Source organism: Megalobrama amblycephala, linkage group LG2 (genome assembly GCF_018812025.1).
Source record: "Megalobrama amblycephala isolate DHTTF-2021 linkage group LG2, ASM1881202v1, whole genome shotgun sequence".
Taxonomy (NCBI): domain Eukaryota; kingdom Metazoa; phylum Chordata; class Actinopteri; order Cypriniformes; family Xenocyprididae; genus Megalobrama; species Megalobrama amblycephala.
The window spans coordinates 22,749,191-22,762,930 of NC_063045.1; the positions used below are offsets into that span (position 1 = coordinate 22,749,191).

General features: G+C 35.2%; 1 protein-coding gene across 2 annotated transcripts in view; it reads right to left on the minus strand.

Annotated features, from left to right (window-relative positions):
• The window catches only part of dag1 (dystroglycan 1), a 40,274-nt gene extending 37,669 nt beyond the window's left edge, over positions 1-2,605 (minus strand). The window contains exon 1 of one of the 2 annotated variants that reach the window (XM_048167061.1): positions 2,131-2,605. The gene's annotated coding sequence lies outside the window, so the exon portion shown is untranslated. Of the gene's footprint in view, positions 1-1,281; positions 1,732-2,130 lie in introns of those variants that run through there. The other variant, XM_048167051.1, reaches the window with a different exon arrangement.
• Positions 2,606-13,740: the final 11,135 nt, after the last annotated feature.

Consider the following 13,740-nt stretch of genomic DNA (forward strand, 5'->3'; position numbering starts at 1 on the left):
GCATGGAAACCAAATGTCTGGCATGTGCATGGAGGTCTCCGTGTCCCTTGACAAGAAGGGAAAAAACCCCTCACACAGCTGAAAGGTTTAAAAACGTCTCCATGGAGAGGCAGACGTGATGAACATGCTAAAAAGCCAAACAAGCCAATAAGTAAAAAAAAAAAAAAAAAAAATCCTCCTGGTTCATTAGTGCTACACACTGAGGTTACTTTGTTATGTCTATATGAGGACGAAGAGACAAAAACAAATTCACATAACCATGGGAGCGTTACAATTTGATTTAAACTCAAATGCAAACCTCTTTCATCAACATTTCTTTACGAAAATGTCAGACACAACACACTATATTATTTACATCGTACAACAAAGACATCAAAGCCAAACATGATGTGTAAACACGAAAAATTAGACAGTGAATTAAAACAACACAATCTTCAAAAGTCTGAAAGGGCGCCAGAAACGGTTAAAAACTCAAGAAAGAAACGACGAAACCAACATCGGAAAGCAAATTCAACGCGGAAATTAAATGTGACTGTCCCATATTTAACATTTACAATAACAGATTTATTTTTATTTTTTTGCTTAGACGGACGTTATTGATTATCTGTTGGTAATCAATAACACAATAACATCTGAAATGACCCAATAATGTCCTCTGAAATGGCAATAAGCGAAATAAATAACCAGATGATGATAATAACGAGTGATAAGAATGGTGCTATACCGGAAACGAGTTCCCTTTAACGCTTTTCAGCACATCAATTCAAAATTCAGGTTATTGATATCGAATGATAACCAACGTGACAGATTAATTAATCGATCGCCCGAGACCTTCATCTAAACCTCCTGAAATAAACATTAACGATGGACATCACAACTGTACCAAAACTGAGCTCGCTATAGGGTTCATTAGAGGGGGGAACAGGAACAAAAGCGACGTTGATTCGAATCTTATGAATATGTGAATCCTGTGATTCGCGATATGACCATTACAGCTTTTGTAAGGTAAAAGCGTTAAAGCCCATCTCATGACGTGACGCGATTGACGCGACGCGGAAAAACTAAAAGACCCTAAAGAGCTTATTCGGTTATAAATCAAGCGCCCTGGTTGATCGCGTCGCGTCGGCGCTCGTTTGCGGTGTAAATGGGGGTCTTACACCTGTTTGCATTCGGTTTGCATTAGGAGCGTCAGTCTCTCTGCAGCACATACACAGCCAAGCCTAAAAATATTAGCTATAATTCAGTCCAACTGCCTCAAATGCACTTTACACGATGTCTTACCTCGTTGGGAATAGATCGGAGTCACATCGCAGCTATTATAATATCTTGATGTCAAGCTTATAGACGCATCCGAGCGCAAGGAAGAGAAAAAAATCTCGCCCTTCTACCCCTCTTCTCTCTCCATCTACACGAACCAATCTGCACACACACACTTTCACTGTCCAGCCTCAAGACCCGACCAGCCGAGCGCAGAGTCGGATACATCGATTGAACAATTCACTGTGCAATCACGAGACGCGACCAGCAGAGCCCAGATTCATATACGTTAATTTGACCTTTTTTTCTTTTTTGTTACAGTAGGCCTATACATCCTCCCATTTTTGCTTCTGGGTTAAATACATTAGATTTATGTTTATTTAACACCATTATTTTTCTATTATTTAATATTTAGTTATCTGCTTTTCAACTTCTTTAAGAACTATTTTTATATGGACCTACTTACTGTACTGCTTGACTAAAAATAAAAATATAAAAAACTTTCACTAGATAATAATAATAATAATAATAATAATAATAATAATATATTAATATAACAATAAATTAATAATAATAACTAACAATTTTATTAATTATTATAGTATTATTATTATTAGTATTAGTATTAGTAGTAGTAGTAGTATGATCATCATCATCATCATCATTATTGTGTCCTTACTGCATATCAACGTCTTTTCTATAGTAAAAGTAGGCCTACTGTACTGCTAAAAAACTTTCACTGTTCAGCTTCAAGACTCGACCAGCAGAGTATGTCCACTCGATTCCAGAGACCACTAAAATAGAGATGAACCATGATTCAATTCCCACACAAAAAAACAAAAAAAAAAAAAACAAAAAAAAAAAAATATTTACCGGTGGAGATGAACAGACTCGATTCCAAAAGAGGTAAAATCCGTTTCAATGCTTCTTCAATGGCGTATAAGACTGTTGTTTAAACCAAATTTCTTCTCGTCTGGTTATTGCTGTAGGTCAGTGTGATGTTTTCATTCGTTTGTTTATTCGCTCGTTCCTTTAACGCTCGTCAAACGAGAAGGAATTGGAAAATGAGGATGAATTATTCCTGGCAAATCCACAGGACGACTGCGCAGCGCTTGATTGCAAGTTCTGTTTTGAGTCTTTATGACGAAGAAAATCAAATTAAAAAAGAAAGATAAAAATGAAACTACATGACGACAGTCAGGAGCGGTCACATGTCGAGGGTTTCGGCAGGCTCGCGCCTTGATGAAGAGGGTTCTTGAAGAAATGGTGTCTACTCAGCGTATTTTATCGGAGTGTGAGCTGCTCTGCACTTGCTGTGTAACTCAGTGTCTGGGCTTTGAAGGGGTATTGCAGGAGGAGGAGGAGAAGAAGGAGGAGGAGGCATGTACCTTCACACCCCACCCCTTACACGACTCCACCTCACTGCTACTGTCCACTGACGTGACATGACAAAGCACACGATAGATAGATAGATAGATAGATAGATAGATAGATAGATAGATAGATAGATAGATAGATAGATAGATAGATAGATAGATAGATAGATTAGCAAATATTACATTATTAAAATGCTAATAGAAAAAACATTCAACATATATTATTATATATTTATAAAAAATGACAGTGCTTATAAATATTTTTATATTTTATATAGCCTATGCATTATTAATTTTTATATATATATATATATATATATATATATATATATATATATATATATATATATATATGAACCCTCCCTCCAGTCCAAATGTTTACTATATATATATATATATATATATATATATATATATATATATATATATATATATATATATATATATATTATGTAAAACTTTAAAAATCAGCAAATACTTTATTATTTGTTATAAAATGCTTAACATGCTTATTATTATTGAAATATTTATGTAACATAGCAAATATATAATTATATATAACATTTTAATATGTATTAATAAATATGATGATGATTACATGGTAAATGTTTTTGATATTGTATAATATATATATATATATATATATATATATATATATATATATATATATATATATATATATATAGATATATATATATATATATATATATGATTAATAACATTAGCATATATCACATGATAAAAATGCTTTTTTATTATTTGATTATTATGATTTATTATTTTATTATTATTAATGTAATAAATATATTATATAATAACATGTTTTATATATATATATATATATATATATATATATATATATATATATATATATATATATATATATATATATATATATATATATATATAATGATAATTATTATTAACATATATAAATAGATATTGATATTGTGTTTCTATATTTTCACACTTTCTTATCCCATGTTAAAGCTTAACCTTACTTTTTCCCTGACTTTGACGGGACATGTCTTACCAGGATAGAGTACGATAAGGTTTCTCATTCCTCATGAGGTCTACAGGCCCCTATATGTCTCAAACAGGTCACATAATCCCCTTAGACACAGAGATATCATATACACAATGTTTGTCTCAATACCAGGTAAGATATCATCAGCAGTACACCTTGGCGCTAGAGCCATTTTTTAGTGAATCAGCCAACATTTGAATTGGATGGTGAATACCCAGATTTGAAGGGAAGCAAGGAGACCATTGGTCCATGGTGTTTCTATGCTTTTTCTGCAGAGGATAAGATTATCAACATCTCCACAGTTTCTCATTCTGCAATCAATATCCAGCAATTTCTGGATATAAAGGGGGCCATCTAAGAGACAACCTGGGGTGGCTATCACAGATCAATAAAGGCCATCTTTAATAAGGGCGAATGTCCCCAAGCAGTACCTGAGATCACATTTAAAGGAAATAGTCCAAAAGCATCCAGACATTTGATTGATGTGGTAACACCTGGAAGCTTCCAGAAAGGTTGATTAGAAAAATATAGCTGGCCAGTAAGCAACCTTACTGCATAGTTAATAGTAGCTAGATATCTCTGCCTAAAAATTATACAAATAACTAGTAGACCTATTTAATCTAAATTCAAAGCTTTTTGCAACAAAATCTGAATTGCTCTAGAACTGCTCCAACTGCATGTCATTAGTGGTACTGCAAAAAATAAATAAATAAATAAATAAAATCATCTTAGATATTCCCAGTTCTGGTCAGAGTAATTACAAATTGTAGTCTACTACTACATTACTAATTACATGATTAAAAAAAAAAAAAAAAAAGAAGAAGATAACTTTTGATGACTTTTAATAACTTGTTTATCACATTGATTTGAATAGGATAGTCTTGTGCCATATTGATATAAAACAAAGAATTTTTATTCAATTTTTTGTCATCAACAACACAATGTGCATTAAACATTACAATACATTATGCCAGGGTTTCCCAAATTGGGCTTTGTTAAGAAAATGCATGGGGGGTAGTAGAGAAAATGTAAAAGATAAAAAAAAGAAGAATTAGGAAGAATCAATAAATTTTGAATAATTTACTGCCATTTTGTGAATATTGTGTAATTAATAGGTAAAAAGTAACTGTAGTCTGATTATGAGTATATTAAAATGTAATATAATCTAATTACAAGTATTTCATTTTTGGAATCTGATTACATAATCCAGATTACATGTAAAGCCAGGGACACACTTAATGACTAGCATTCTAAGCCAGAGCTCACACACAAAGACACAACGTTTCCTTCAGCTTGCAGCCTTGGACTGAAGCAGATTTAAATACTTACACGGCATTTAAACAGCAACGCTAAACACCGACTGAATGTAACTGGCTCTGACTTGGCGTGTTTAGGCATGATCAGTTGTAAGTATCAAATGACATTCCTAATCGGTCTTACGATCATTAAGTGTGTTCACGGCTTAATCAGTTACCTAGCACTGGATATTCTGCTAAACATCTTCTTTTGTGTCTTGGTCCTGGAGGGCCACTGTCCTGCAAAGTTTAGCTTGCTTGGAAGTTTCTAGTATGCCTAGTAAGACCTTGATTAGCTGGTTCAGGTGTGTTAAATTGGGTTTGGGGCTGAACTCTGCAGGAAATAGGGCTATAGGGCTGCATTTAACTCCACTTTTAGACATACACTCACAAACTTCCCAAGGTAAAACAACGATGTAGGACGATTTTGAAGTTGGAGGAAAAAATTAGATGACAGTTTTTTGCCCTACCACGGTACTTCCGACTACGTCATGCATGACCTTTCCAACATGATTACGTAATGTGTGCCGCGTCGCAGAGCTAGTGCAAGACGAGCATTTGTGGTTAAAAGTAAAAGTAAAAGTATATAATTTATGGGTTTTTTTTTTAGAAAATGACTGATCATTTCGCTAGATAAGACCCTTATCTACCTGGGATCGTGTAGAGCCCCTTTGAAGCTGCACTGGAACTGCAATTTGGACCTTCAACCCGTTGAACCCTGTTGAAGTCCACTATTAGGGAAAACAATCCTGGAATCCTTGTACATCGTTGTCATATAAACGTGCACTAAATACACTAGACACCGGTGGGACTAATCAGTTAATAGTTACCAAACAGGAAGGAATTAGAAAATAAGGAGACAGGAACTAATCTGAAAGGAAACACAGGAACATGAACAAAAACACAAAGATGACCATTACCCTGACAGTCTCACATTTTTAAATGCAAAAACACATTATGTGTGAATGGGCCTTTACAAGTTTGAAATGACATGAAGATGAGTAAATGTCACTATCTCTTTAAATAATTTCAGATGCACCAAATCAGTTTTCTGTGCACAGGTAAGTTAATCTTCTTTAGAAATGTTAAGTATTTGAGGAAAATAAACGACTGGTAAGCTCATTCAATACCTCTATCAGATGTTTTCTTCTTGCTAATAATATATATATGCCAAATTGTGATACACAAACTACAGTGGAGCACAGTTATAGGTTAGTCAGAGGAGTGTGTCTAATGTAAAGTGACAAAGCAATGTCCCTGAGAGCAGTCACGTTTGCAGGGCTTCAAATCCTATTTGTTTTTTCACTTAAGGTATTAAAAAGGAATGACAAGCCAGAAACAATACTCTTCTTGGCTCTTTTCGATACAGATTTTTGAGGTAGTGATAACTAATACTGTACAGCTATACTGTATGCATGTCCCAGCAACCTACTAATAACATTTTACAGAGTCACAGAGAATGAATATGCCAAACTAGACCATAAAAGACAGCTGTAGACTTTGGAAGAAGTACTAGGGTAAATTCAGAAAAAAAAATCATAAAAAAATTATATTAATTATATATATATATATATATATATATATATATATATATATATATATTAGTAAACATTTGATGTGGATCAAAACCTTTCATCAAAGTTGTCCTAAAACCTTCTTCTTAGGACAACTTAATTCTTAGGACAACTTTTTTGATCCACTTCAAAGGTTGACTACTATATATATATATATATATATATATATATATATATATATATATATATATATATATATATAGTAGTCAACATTTGGACTGGAGTGAGGGTGGGGGCTCTTGAGGAGGATGAGTAAGGGACCACTGACGGCTCTCCTGGACGGATCCTTGGGGCTGATGGATGGAGGCGGAGCTGGGCGAGGTGGAGATCACAGTGAAACCGCAGGGACAATAGCCCAGGTTGACATCGCAGGCCCCGAAATCCAAGGCAATGCCACCTGATTGAGGGACTGAGGTGAGGACGGGGGCCTGGCAGAATGGGGTGACAACAGAGGGAGCGAGGACCAAGGCGGAAACAGAGGGATAGAGGTAACATGTCGGTACAGACGTAACTGCTCGGGCAGAATAGGCTCGAAGTCGGGCATCTTTGGAAATGGAGTTGCTGTGCCAAATGGGGTCTTGCGCATGGCTTCCCACACTGTGATGATGTAATTTTTGCCACATGCACCTTCGCGCTCGCACAGCGAGTATAAACCAAGCTTTAGTGATGGTGGACCACGGCGGACCTGAGGGAGCAAAGAGCCAAGGCGGAGCCGAAGGATTGAACGGCCAGGGTGGAGACACCGGTCTGGAGGCCCGAGATTCAGTCAGGAGATCTACCTCACAAAGCTGAGTTGGTGGTGAAGTGGCCCGAGGCAGAGCTGAATAGCTGGCAGTAATCACCAGTGAGGTTTGAGCTGAGAAGCTGTGAGACACCAGTGGAGCAGGTGAGTGACTGTGACCTGACGGAGCCAGCAGAGATAGAGACAACGGAACGGGAAGGTAACAGGGTGGGATTGGAATATCGAACAGGTGACTTTGAATGAGTTCAGGGGTGGGAGCTGGCTCTGCAGTGAAATTAATCAATGGTTTCAAAGGCTCAATTGTGGACTCTTGCGCTAGAACTAAATCCTCGCTGGATCTGGCCATATGCTCCGGCCTCTGGACAGATGTGGTGACTGGCTCTGGCTCTGGGATGGACTCTTTGTCTGGCTCTGACTCTGTGGTTGGATGGGGCTCACGCTCGTGGTCTGTGGCTTGGCGGGCTGGGACGTCGTCATCAACTCTGTGGTGAAGGTCTTCTCTTGCTGTCTGGGACACTCCGTGCTGGGATAGTTAATCCCTTCTGGAGCGGGCAGAGAGATTGCTACTGGTGTTGGAATATGTGCGTGGGAGTCTGAGATAGTGGTGTCACTCTCAACTACTCCCGCGGTGAGGGAGGATACGCATATCCGGATTATCCGAAACAGAATTCAGTCTAAATCAACTTTATTCCAACAAGAGAAATATGTAGAAGAATTTCAGGAGAAACATATACTCTTTCCACACATGTTAACAATGTTAACAAAGCACTGACAAAGAACTGAACAAAACAGGGGGTACTTAGACGAGTAACAAGGTAACTAATTAGATGACAAGTGAAAGTAATCATTCCTTCATGAGAAACCAAGGAAACTAACAAAGGTGAGGAGAACACTAAACTTAAAGGATATAGAGGAAACTGAAACACATGAACAAAAACACAATGAAACCAAACATAACTCTAAATCCTAAATCCGTATACATGTTGTAGTATGATCATTCATACATTATATATATATATATATATATTTACAGGGCTTGACATTAACACCCGCCAAATGCGGGTAGATTTCAGATGTGGCAGGTAAGACAGCCACTCCCACTAGCCACTTTGGCGGGTTGAATATAATTTCAGCCTACAACCAAATGAAAGGTAGCCAAGCTCGTCTTATCACAAAATTACATTTCAATCACAATTCTTTATCGATTAACTTGCAGTTAGTGAAGGCAGGACAGGTGGAATCGCATTGAATGGCACACAACATAAGCGCTCTCTCGCGTGCGCCATCGGTTCTGTTCTCCTTGCGTCTGAATACTCGAATAGCCTACTCAAATACACGCGCACACAGATGTCAAAACGCCCATCGTGCGGAGTATCTCGCGTGAATACAGTTGGTTATGGTTTAAGTGGACGTAAACAGGTGGGTAAAAACTGGTTATGTGTCAGTAGTATATATTACGTCCATGCATTCAGCAGCCCAACTGAATACCTGTCTGTCATAAATGTTAATCAAACATTTGTTAAACAAGATGTTAAACAAGATGTTAAATAAATGTATAGGCTACATGTTAAAAGAAACCTACTGTATCTGATTTTTTTTTTTTTTTTATTTACTATTGTATTTGTAATTTGCTAATTTGCTTCTTTGTTCTTTTTTATATAGCCTAACAAAAATAACTTTCTCATATTATGCTCATTTTGCCCACCCCTTGCCCACATAGTGCATACCAACTGATATACAATATAGTCTTGATTTGGGTGGTCAATCTGCATTTGAAAGTTTGAAAGGGTTTTAAATCTTCTGAATCAAGTAAAATGACTCAAAATCAAGTAATTTAAGCATGCCAAAGTCAACTTTAATCATATAAAATGTAATTTCCCAACAGCAAAATTGTGGCCAGTGAAAATGCTGAGGGGTAGTAACTTTGGAAAAAACATTAGCCATATATATATATATATATATATATATATATATATATATATATATATATATATATATATATATATATATATATATACACATACAGTCAAACCAAAATTTATTCAGACACCTTGAACATTTCATTTATTAATACAGTTTATTCACTATAGTTTGAAAAAATGGTGAGAAAATATGACAAGATCTCAGAGTAAAACTGTGTCAGAAAAAAAAAAAAAAAAAAAAAAAAAATCTTAATTATGTCAGATAACACTTAAGCAAAACATGCTCATGCTCAGGTCAAAGTGTCTGAATAATTTTTGGTCCCAAATTTTTTTTATCAATTTTTCTGGTAGTCCACTGTATGAAGAATGTTTGGGTATAATATGTCACAGTTTACTTTATTTTGCTATCCTCACTTACATAAATGAACTATAGTGTCCTGTACCCACTAGTAAAAAATATATCATAATGAGAATCATCAGTAATGAGAATCATCAAAGCAAATAATTAAGAAGCAAACTCTAAAGTAAACCAACCGAAAACTCTTCAGTAATAAGAATGGTTGGATAAAATGGGCTTAATTATCAAAATAATTGTTTTATGAAAATAATTATATGACATCTTTATTTTCAAAATGATATATACAAAATATATAAATCCTCCTAAAAAAAGGAGCTTTTGTGCAATATATAATTTATTTTACCTTTATTGTACTGTGTGTGAAATATGACCCTGAGATTCACCCACTTTATTTCAATATCGTTAGATAAAAAATTACTGCAATTGTAGCTCACACAATTCTATCCATCTATAATAAACAATTGAATACTGTGAAACATCAGATTTGCGACAAACAAACATGCCCATTGCGATTTAGTTATGCGGATCATACTGTATCATAAAAGCCAGCCATCAGACTGGGTCTCAGCTGTTCACATCTTTAGTTTGGCTGTATGGGATTCTGAACGTTTCTACACTGCCAAAGGATTTAGTTTGTTCACAGTAGTTCTTGAAATCAGAAAGCAGCAGCACTCAGCATTAAGCATCTGCTTGCCTGGGATATAGAGTGCCATGAATATTTAATACAGAGGATATGTTTACTGCTCAGGTTATGTTTAAATGCGTTGGCTAGAAAATGACATCTACATGCTTTGACGCATGAACGTTTGCTCATAATGCGTGTGTCTGCTTTAGTTTTGGCTGCACAGCTGAGCACACACCTAGATGCAGATGGGCAAGAAGTCTGCATTCATTTTGCGCATGCCTACCTGCGACGGACTGCTTTGTTTTCCGCTCCAGAGGCGATTAACCCAGTCACACTAGGACATCTCGATGAACATGATGTCTTTCTGATTAATAATTTATTGCCACTACAAATGGGCTCTATGCTGTATGAGGAGAGCTAGTAGACAGACAAAGAAGACAGCTGAACACCCCAAAAACTTGGCATCATTGCTCTATAGCAACTGTTCCAATTAGGACATTTGCACATCTTTTACGGTCATCAGGATGGCATCTGTTTTTTTTTTTTTTAAAGGCGCCTCTGTTGGTCAATTTATTTGTAGAGTAGCCAAAAATGTCTCAATTACTAGGTTAAATGAGTTCAGTGAAGCATGGGAGGACATGGCTTTGTTCATCCATGTCTGAAAAAGAAAAAACAGCTGCAAAATATGAATGCTGACATATGCAATGTGGCAAGCCCATAATGCATATAGCGTCAATCTGTGCGGCTTCCCTCTTACAGTTTAGTCGGATGCATCACACAAAAAAAACAAAAACACATTCAGATTCATAAATGAAATTATCATAGCTTTGTGGGTGGCCTGTCCTGACATGCAATATATTCCACATGCAATTGCGAAAATGTAGCACTCGGCATCAATTATAACCCTGATAATATCAGTTTAGAACATAAACAATGTGGCGCCTGAAGTTATTATTTCTTAACCTAGCTATCATATATATGTCATATTGATCTATTCTTTTAAAACACTAACACTGCCTTGGAAAAACATTCAGCCTGAGGTAAGTAAGTCATTTATTTAAATGATTTTTAAAATTATTTTAAAACACTAACACTGCATTGATAAAAAAATATTTCAACATACATACATAAAACAATTGTAACAAAAAACAATGTCATTTATTTAATGACTGCTTTGATAGAGCAGGTACTTTCAAAACACACACACTGTTGGAAATGACAGATTGAATCACATTAGCATCTAAATGGTGCGTCAGAGGCCAGCGAATCACATAAATATGTAATCTCTGTGTTATATATCCTATTAGACCGCACACCTACTGTTAGAGAAGCTACATCATTAACTCATATTTAAAGACAAACGCTGTCATAATCCATCACTCATCTAGTTAAAAACACTTAAAAGCACTTTGTTTGTTACCACTCATAGGAATCAGAATGTGTTGTTGTGACATGAAAATTTAGTCAAACAGATGCAGGCAATGTGGATGTGTTGAATGTGGATTATGTTAAAATCTGGGTGTGATGTTTAAAATGTTTAAAAACATTTTAACATTTTAAACTGAAGCGTGGCACTTATTCTGTATGCTTTCCTGAAGCTCAAACAGTAGAATTTCCAGCAAAATTAAAACGCATGAACTGATAAAAATATGGCATCAAGGCTGTGTAAATTTCTTCAGATAAAAGCATCAGCCAAATGTATAAATAAACCCTTTAGAGGGTAGTTGAGAAATGGACATAACAAAATACATCAAAAATGTATTTATTTATTTTTATTTTATTTTGCATTTATGTTTATAATCCTAAATGAAAGAGAGAAAAAAAAAAAAAAGAAAAAAATCATTGGTTAAACCATATTCCTGAATCATACAAAAAACAGACTGGTTTTAGCTATATGCACTTTTTTCTTTTTTTCTTTTCTTTGTCGGTTGTTAAGTGAGAACTGAGAAGATTAAAATGGGAATTGACCAAACTAAAAATCATAAAGAATTTACGTGTTCCCTAAATGGTTAGTTCACCCAAAAATGAAATTTCTGTCCTTAAGTACTTCTGTCCTTTTTTCATCTTTGGAACACAAATTAAGATAGTTTTGATGAAATCCAAGATGTTTCTGATCCCCAAGAGAATGCAACGTAATTACCACATCCAAGGTCCAGAAAAGACATCATTAAAACAGTCAACGTGACTGCAGTGGTTCAACCTTAATGTTATGAAGCAACAAGAATACTTGCAAAAACAAAACAGAAATAACGACTTTATTCAACAATTTCTTCTTTTCCCTCCTACACTGTTTACATTGTATAGACAGTGCAGCGCTTCCAGGTTCTACATCAGAACATGCTGGTAGAGGACTAGAACTAACTGTTAAATGAGTATTTCAAACAATTGATCTTCAAGTTGCTTTAAACACTAATGCTAAAATTATATCTTTTTATACATGGCCTTAAAATCTTCAGACAAATTTGTTTTTGATTTAATTTGCTTTTAACTGTTTTCTCATTCTTAAAAAAAAAGGTGTTAATATCATTCAGCAAGTTGTAGACATTAGCAGTTGGGTTCAGAAAATGCATTGCCAGACATACATTCGAGCAGCTGAGCAAACAACAAGGGAACAATGAGAACTAATCACTCTGATTATGCCTGTGCAGACGCTCACGTACAAAAACCCACTTTCACACCCACGTTCCTCACGTTTCTTCCAGTGCAACCTGAGCGCACAAAAGACGACATCTAATGGGAGGGTCACCCTCAGGTAGCTGGAAGGCTCTGATATCATATGACAAGGGGCCAAGATAAACATCTGAGTTGGACATGTTGACTTGTAAAAGAAATGGAGGTTTGGAAGAAGGTTTTAAAGGGGCAGCACCTGTCTCCTTAGCAAATTAAAGACTTGTGGGTTTGAGGACATTTTTATTGCTCAGGAGTGAAAATTCTGTCATCATGTTGTTCCAAACCTATTTGACTATCTTCTGTGGAGCATCATAGAATTTAACAACATACACTGAAAATCAGTGTTTTGGACCCCACTGATTTTCATAGATAATGACAGAATTTCCATTTTTTGGGTGAAAATGTCAGTTTAACCTTTGTATTATGTTGGAATTCTGGGTACGATTTTTATGTTGTGGGTCAAATTGGATTTAATACAATTAACGAAAAATCACTATGAGGAAAAAAAAAAAAATCTGGTAAAATTGTAAACCTTTAATATTAATACTTGTCACACATTACAACAAAAACAATAAAAAAAAAAAAAAATTAAAAAAAACAAACTATTTAACAACCGTTTTTACAATTTTTTTTTTAAAGTATGAATATTACAAACAGTATTGTAACGATTTTTTATTTATAATGTATTTTTTATTTCTTTAAATGTTTGTGTTTGCATGTGCTTTCTTGAAGCTCAAACTGTGATCTCAACTACCAGCAAAATTAACATTCTTGAACTGACAAAAATGTATGCCCTCAATGCAGTGTACATTTCTTGGGATAAAAGTTTCTGCAAAATGCATAAATATAGATTTAAATACCCTCAGAGGGTAGCTGAGAAACTGAAATTAAAAA